The sequence below is a fragment of the Blastomyces dermatitidis genome (genome assembly GCF_000003525.1).
Source record: "Blastomyces dermatitidis ER-3 genomic scaffold supercont1.4, whole genome shotgun sequence".
In the NCBI taxonomy this organism is placed as follows: domain Eukaryota; kingdom Fungi; phylum Ascomycota; class Eurotiomycetes; order Onygenales; family Ajellomycetaceae; genus Blastomyces; species Blastomyces dermatitidis.
The window spans coordinates 2,087,866-2,095,932 of record NW_025544777.1 but is presented as its reverse complement, the minus strand read 5'-3'; the positions used below and the strand labels follow the sequence as shown (position 1 = coordinate 2,095,932).

Below are 8,067 nucleotides of genomic sequence, written 5' to 3'. Positions count from 1 at the left end.
GTTAGAAGTATTTTCTTATAAATAACTCATGAGTTCTAGTGCCTGTAAAATGATCTGCTAGAGAAGAGTCATGATGCCTTTTAATAAGTTCTATATATAGAAACTCATTCACAGACACATAAATTCAGTTCTCTCTTTATAAGAGATTATTTAAGTCTCTTCAATTCTTTATTTCTACAGAATTGATTTCTGCTGTGAGCAGTTTCTGAATATACTGAGCATATTCATTCTTCAGTTACAGTTCAGACAATCTGAATAGAAGATCTTATAAAGACTTATACTCTGTTTCTTCTTACATCAGGTCTTCTACAGTACTTCTCAAAGCTCATAAACTCTTCAGATTATAGATACTCTCTTCAAGAATTCTTGTGAAGATTCTCAGAGTGTTAACTCTCAGTGTTATAGAGAGTAGTTGTGCAGATCTCTTCTCTCTCTTTCTTCTCTTCTCTTGCAGAGAATTAAAAGACTTTTCAGTCAATCTCTTTATAATACTCAGTTTAAGCATCTTATAAAGCTTTTCTGTCTTCTCTAGTCTCTCTATGTCTATCACTCTGATCTTCTTAATATAGTCTGGTCTGTGAGAGAGTCTGTCTGCTGAGTTCTTAGTTCTCTTGATATGTTCTATCTTGAATCAGAACTCACTCAGTCTCTGAGCTCAGCAAACCTGTCACTGCAAGAGTTTCTTGATTGAAGTAAACTATTATAAGCTGTCATGATCAGTTCTAACAGTAATCACTATTACAAGGTTCTCAAAGTAGTGACATCAGTGATGAAAGAATTTTACTATTATAAGAAGCTTCTGATTATAAATATTATAGTTGATCTTCATGAGTTGCATCTTTCATAAGAAAAAGATTACTGAAACTCAGTTCTTATTTAACTGTAGTTATAAGACTATTTCTGAAATTATAAAGAAGAAGACATCTGTCTTCAATCTGATTAAGAGTAAGAGATTAAAGTGAAACAGTATTACTATATTTATAAATATCTGTTTTAATCTTGTAAAGACTCTGTAAGCTTCTGAGATAAGAAAGTTCTTACAGTTCTCTCTTCTTAATAATCTTTTCATTCTTCATTCATAGAATGACTTCTTCTTATTTTCATTCTTCAGTATGTCTGTAAGAGCTAAGAAGATTCTCATAAATATAAAGATAAATCATCTATAGAAATTCATAAAGCTTAGAAAGATCTGAATCTTATAAATACTAGTTAACTTCAGTTATGATAGAATAGTCTCAACTTACAAAGATTTCATCTGAATATTATCTATGATAATTATATATTCTAGAAAATTAATCTGATGAGTACTGAAGTTGTACTTTATAAGCTTAATATACAGTTCTGTCTCATCTAAGATCTTTAACACACTTTATACATGCTCAGTGTGTTCTTTCTTCTTCATAGAGTACATCATCACATCATTCAGATATATTATTATGAAGATATTCAGATATATACAAAGTGTTTTATTAATGAAAGACTGAAATATCATGAGAATATTAATCAGATCAAAAGACACTACTAGATATTTAAGCAATCTCAGTGCAGTTCTAAAGACAGTCTTTTATTCATTCTCAGACTGTATTCACAGCTGTGTATATATATTGATCATATTCAGTTATGTGAATATAACAGCTCTCATGAGACAGTTGATCACATTCTTAATCAGAGACAGAGAGTAGCAGCTCTTTGTTATCTTGAAGTTCAGATCACAGTAGTCTATACACAATCTGAGATCTTTATTCTTTTTCTTTACAAATATCACAGAGGCTTCTACAGAGATCTGTGAAGATTGAATAAAGTCATTCTTCAGATTCTTCTTTACATAGGTCTGCAAGACCTCTGTCTTATAATAAAAGAGCTTATAGATTAATTCTCAGAAGAATTTCTATTCTTCTATTAAATCTATTATCAGATTCTTCTTATAGTGAGAAGAAAGCTCAGCTGTCTTTACTGAGCTGAATATCTCTGTAAGATCTCAGTATTTCTCTGATATCTGAAGCTCAGTTTTCATGACTGTGAGATTCTCAGACACTTATAAAGTTATCATATAGATGAGCTTATCTTCTCTAATCAACTCTATAGTATTAACTGATTCTATCTTCATAAGTGAGTCTGTCAACACTAATCAGAAGTATAAACCTGACTTGTAGATAGCTATGTGCAGATTGTGTCTTTAAAGTTATACAAGTCTCAAGTACATATCATCTGTGATGTTCATAATAATCACAGTTTCTGTAAATCTTCTTCAGATTTCAGAGAGATCTTGCAATTCAAAGATAACTCTTATAAGTTTCTCAGTTCTCAGATCTGAGTTCTTATATTCTGCTTATTACAAGAGTAAGTTCTCAGTCTTCATCTTTCAGCTCATTCACTCTGTGAGCTTTAGAGACATTACAGTGATCTGAGATTCTGAGTTCATTAATACTTTTCATACTTACAGAGCAGCAGTACTGCAGTACAGTCTCTCTCTGTAAGTAAGTATTTTCATCAGAGAAGTAACAGATTCAGATGTCAGCTTCAAGACTCTTAAGAAGACTGTTACTGACTCTGTTCATAACTTCTCAAATTTCTATTTTGATTTATTCAGATAGTTTGCATAGAAATATTCTGATTTAGAATAGATGAAGCAGAGTTTCTTTTTCTTAATCTCTCTATTATACACTCTGTTCACAGAAGCTTGTAAAGCTCTTTCTTTCTACTTAGCAGTCAGATATGAATCTCTCTGTGTCTTATTATCTTTTTCTAATAAATCTGTTCTCTGTTATTCTGATCTTTACAGAGTCAGTCAGTGATCTGCTCTTCACAGATCTGTGACTCTCACAATGATCTGTAAGTGATGAATGAGAGTCATCAGTTTCTTCAGAGTCAAGAGCTTAGAGTCTTATCCCCGGTGGCTGAATGGTTAATGCGGCCACCTGGTAGCGCCTTGACGTGGGAAATCAAGATGTGTGAGTTCGAAACCCGCAGGGGATACATTAAATCCGGAACTCAAGCACCTCAGATTTCTAATAAATACAGAGGTGTATAAATTGCTTCAATAAAATTGCTCTATGTTCCTGGGCTGGGAAGTTATTATTGCATGTATCTAATTGTCACTTCTTTGTATTTCCTATGTTCTTGTTATCTTGGTGTGGTCTCAACACCTGTATTTCCTCCTGTATAATCAACACTTGGCCTGTATTTAACATCACGCAAGGACTCATCATAAGCTCTGCTTGTATATGAGTATAATGAAAGAATAATAATAATAATAATAAAGCTTAGAGTCTTACTCAATAAGCTTGTTCTGTATATCTTTATTCAGTCTCTTTATAAACATCATTATTCAGGTCTTGTTTCAGAGCCCTGTTTTCACAGATCTCAATTCACATCATAATTTTATAAAGTGCTGTGAGTAGTCTTCATCAGATTTCTCACCTCTTTTTCTAATATTAGTGATTACAGCTCAGATGTTCTCTATTCAGCTTGCAGAGTCTTTTAACTTATTCTCTAGATAGATCTTGAGAACAGATCAGTAGAATCTTTTATAATCATTCTCTAGATAATTCAGTCAGTTCTTGACTTCAGTGTAATAGAGGCCTGTTATTATATAGATAACAGCTTCTTCATCTTTCATATCACATAGTCAGGCTTGTGAGTCAATTTTAAATACAAACTTATAAAAGCTTTTATAGATTGTGATTCAATAGATAATCTTAAGTGATTACAGCTTAAGAAAGTTTCTTTTCAGTTTATAAGTGTCTCTGAAGATCATATCTAGAGACTCAGTTCAAGAGTGTTTACAGACAGTAAGTATTTCTTATAGAAAAATAGCTTAGTCTTATAGAAGATGCTTAAGAATGTTCTTCACTGAGATTGATTTATTCATAAGTTCAGAGAGTTTCTCTGTCACAGATGTAGAGAATAATATCTTATAAGTGATTGATAAGTTCTCTAGAACTTCTTTCACAGAAGTTATTTATAATTCAGATAACTGCTTCTGAGTACCTGCAGTAGAGTTTGCAGAAGTTAAAGTATGTAAGTTTCTAGTTCTTTCAGTTATAACAGGCAGTTGCTCACTGACTGAGCTTGAAATGTAAGAATAAGTGCTCACAGGTGATTATTCAGGTGTTTACAGCTTGATATGATATGTACTGTTAACTACTAGAAGTATTCACAGTAGAAAGATAAAATGTAGAGATTAAATGTATAATAGCATTCAAGCTAAGTTGTGAATAGTATTCATGAACTCCAGTCTATATAGTTATATATAGTCAAGGGCCGCTAGCTCTATTAATTATGCAAGAGATAGAAATAGAGGTAAAGAATCCGTGAGAAGCGGGATTTCTTACATATTCATCAATTAAATCTTTCTATAATATATTTGAATAATGTTATAGAGTGATTGAAAACCAGTTCAGATAAGATGAAATCATTTATATAAAAGTAATGAGCTGTGTGAAACTGTAACAGAGTCTTGATACAGCTAGAAGTATGATAATACTCTTCTCTTTAAAAGTATAGTCTCTATATTCTTAAGATTACTGAATTAGAAATTATCTTTGTTATATAGTAATAATTATTAACTGATTTAATAGTGTATATACTGTATATAATATAAAGAAATAGATGAGTTTTTCTACTAACTGTGTAGATCTTTCTTTTCTTATCTTTATTCAAATTAAACACATGATAAGTGAGTTTCTTATATATTGATTTAAAATATGAAAAATGTAGTTAATAAGTGACTTACAGATCTCTTAATATATTTCATTCTATATATAAAATTCTCTGTAAAAGTGATGTATTTTAGAGATAAAGTTAATAGTAGTAATAGAATTTTTTCTGAAAAGATTTCTTCTCTCTGTGATACATTTTTCTTCTCTCTCTTCATCTGTAATAGTGAGTGCATGAGAGCATCATTCTTGAGAGACAATAAGAAGCTTATTCTGACATTTTCTAGTGAGTAATAAATGTCTTTGTAATGTGACTGCTAGACTGACCGTGTGACCGTGTCTGAGATCAGAATCAGATTTTTTGATAGTCTCATTATCAATTTGACTGATCTCATTACATGGTTTTAACATTAGATAGTAGTCTCATACTGTCTCAGTGAGACTTACTGTCTACTCTTATCACATTTTTCAAATAAAACCATGATTTTCACTTCTCAATTTAAATTATTTTTATTGCTTTAAATGACTTTAAATCTCATTTGAGTATTATCAAAAAGTGTTACTTTTTAAAAAATTAAAAATAGTCTAAAAAAAACCTTAAAATGTCTAAAAATAGTAACTTTATGTCAAGAATGAGACTAAATGAGACCAAATGAGATCACTTTCTCATTTTTTTCAAGTCATGGTCTCATTTTAAAATCTGATATATAGTCACTTTGCATGTTTTTTTGATAGCCAGTCCCAGCGGGATTCACGCCAAGAAATGTATGAGATCAGATCAAATAAGATTAAACATGAAATTCATGGTCCTGGCGGCCAGTCTAGTGGCTACAGCCTCTATGGCTGTCAAGAAAGCCAGGTTGAAGGTGAAGACAGTGATGTCAATGAGCCGCGGGAGCACTGCTTTCATTGTCACATCTTCTTCTGCTTCTTCTGCAGCTGCAGCAGTAGTTGCTGTGCCTTGCAGTGAGGTGTCATTTCTTCTGCCGGTCAGTGTGTCTGCATTCAGTTCATTCTCTGCTTCTCTCACCGTCATTGTGACACCGCCCTCTCTCTCAGCTAATATAGTGATGTATGACCCTGTGTGATCATTCAGAGAGAAACTTAGAAAGAGCTTGATTTCAGAGACAGTGACTCTGAGAAGCTTAATTCATAGTTCTTCTCTCATAACACACTCAAGCTCTGCTTGAGATACTGCTGAGTTGAGTTCACAGAATTCTACAGTTTCTTTATCTTCTCTCTGTGAGAAGGTTTCAGTGCAGTCTCTGATCAGTACTGCTACTTATTTACACTGCATTAAGTAGCTGAAGAAGAGAGAGATTTTATATATCTATTTCTTCTCTTACTCTCATTATTTTTATTATATCTATAATAATAACTTCTATCTCTCTGTAAATATTATCTTATAGAAAGATGTTATATCAGCTCTGATAAAAAGTCTATTATTATTATTATTATTATTCTTTCATTATACTCATATGCAAGCGGAGCTTATGATGAGTCCTTGCGTGATGTTAAATACAGGCCAAGTGTTGATTATACAGGAGGAAATACAGGTGTTGAGATCACATCAAGATAACAAGAACATAGAAAATACAAAGGAGTGACAATTAGATACATGCAATAATAACTTCCCAGCCCAGGAACATAGAGTGATTTTATTGAAGCGATTTGTACACCTCTGTATTTATTAGAAACCTGAGGTGCTTGAGTTCCGGATTTAATGTATCCCCTGCGGGTTTCGAACCCACATGCCTTGGTTTCCCACACCAAGGCGCTACTGGGTGGCCGCATTAACCATTCGGCCACCGGGGCGATAAAAAGTCTAGATACTTAAGCAGTATAGAGTAAGAGTCTCAGAGTTTCAAGTATTAATAAATTCTATTAAGACTGAAGAGATCTCTCTTACTTATCTATAAAAGAAGATAAAAGTATGAGTTTCTGAGATGAAAAAACATCTCAGAATGACTGACTCTAAGAAGAAATCAGCTGATACTACTGTTAAAAGTACTGCAGAGATTAATTACTAATTGAAGAGAATCTTACTTCAGTTAAAGTAGATAACTGAGATATTTTATAAGTTAATAAGTTAATACTTTCAGTATCTCTTATACTTTTCTATAGTATACTTCTCTATAGCACTGCAGTGTTAACTTCTCAGCAGATAAAGATACTAGTATCAGAGACTTCAATGATAAAGAATAAGTTTGATAAAGATATAATTATTGATGAATAGACTCTGAAATTTCTTCTTTTTACTTTTTCAGTGAGCTGCAGTTCTATTAAAATAGCAGTGACTTATAGATTAATAATATTAATTCTTATTAATTTCAAATATTTCTTTCTTTTCTTATTAACTGCTTCAGGAATTTTACACTTGTATAGTCTTATTAAACTTCTAAAAAACTCTTTTAAGAGAAAATAGAAGAAGAGTGCTATAGAGTCTATAAAACATCAGCTCATTATTATGAGATTATCTCTAAAAAACTCTTTGAGAAAAATAAGAAGTTTTAAGTGATATTTCTTACTTAATATCTCTGACATGTAACAGAGTAATCTCTACTAACTGTCTCATAGCTTATAATCTCTTTCTCAGTATTTTTCAAATACTTAAGCAGTTCTTATGAATTCTCTGACAATGAATAATCTTCTTATTTAATAAGATATTAAAACTTACTGTAATATATTCACTTATTCAATATTTTCTTTATAAGATATTTAATATCACTCTTAATCTCAATATTATTCAGCTGAGATGACTCTATTCTGAGATATTACTTATAGAGCTTTAAATAGAAAATATGAAAAATAGAATGAATTAATTTCAATTCTGTGAGTAATTTCAACTTATATATCTACTTATTCATTACTCTTATTACTGAGAAAGATTCTAGTCATCACTTACTGAGCTTCTTATACAGTCTTATTATCTTGATATTCTTTGCTGAAAGTAGTACTTGATTCTCTATTAAGAACTTCATTGAAAGATGTTTTTAATTATAGTATTTTATCTACTGCTTTTACATGTAGACTGACCGTGTGACCGTGTCTGAGACCAGGACCAGATTTTTTGATAGTCTCATTACCAATTCGACTGATCTCATTACACGGTTTTAACATTAGATAGTAGTCTCATACTGTTCCAGTGAAACTTACTGTCTACTCTTGTCACATTTTCCAAATGAGACCATGATTTCCACTTCTCAATTTAAATTATTTTTATTGCTTTAAATGACTTTAAATCTTATTTGAGTGTTATCAAAAAGCGTTACTTTTTAAAAAATTAAAAATAGTCTAAAAAAAACCTTAAAATGTCTAAAAATAGTAACTTTATGCCAAGAATGGGACTAAATGGGATCAAATGGGACCACTTTCTCATTTTTTTCAAGTCATGGTTCCATTTTAAGAT

General features: G+C 31.5%; 1 pseudogene across 1 annotated transcript; it reads left to right on the top strand.

The window, feature by feature from the left end:
* Window positions 1-2,886: 2,886 nt before the first annotated feature.
* On the top strand, window positions 2,887-2,976 carry BDCG_16860 (annotated as a pseudogene). Its single transcript has one exon. The product of its transcript is annotated as a tRNA-OTHER (tRNA).
* The last annotated feature ends 5,091 nt before the right edge of the window (window positions 2,977-8,067 follow it).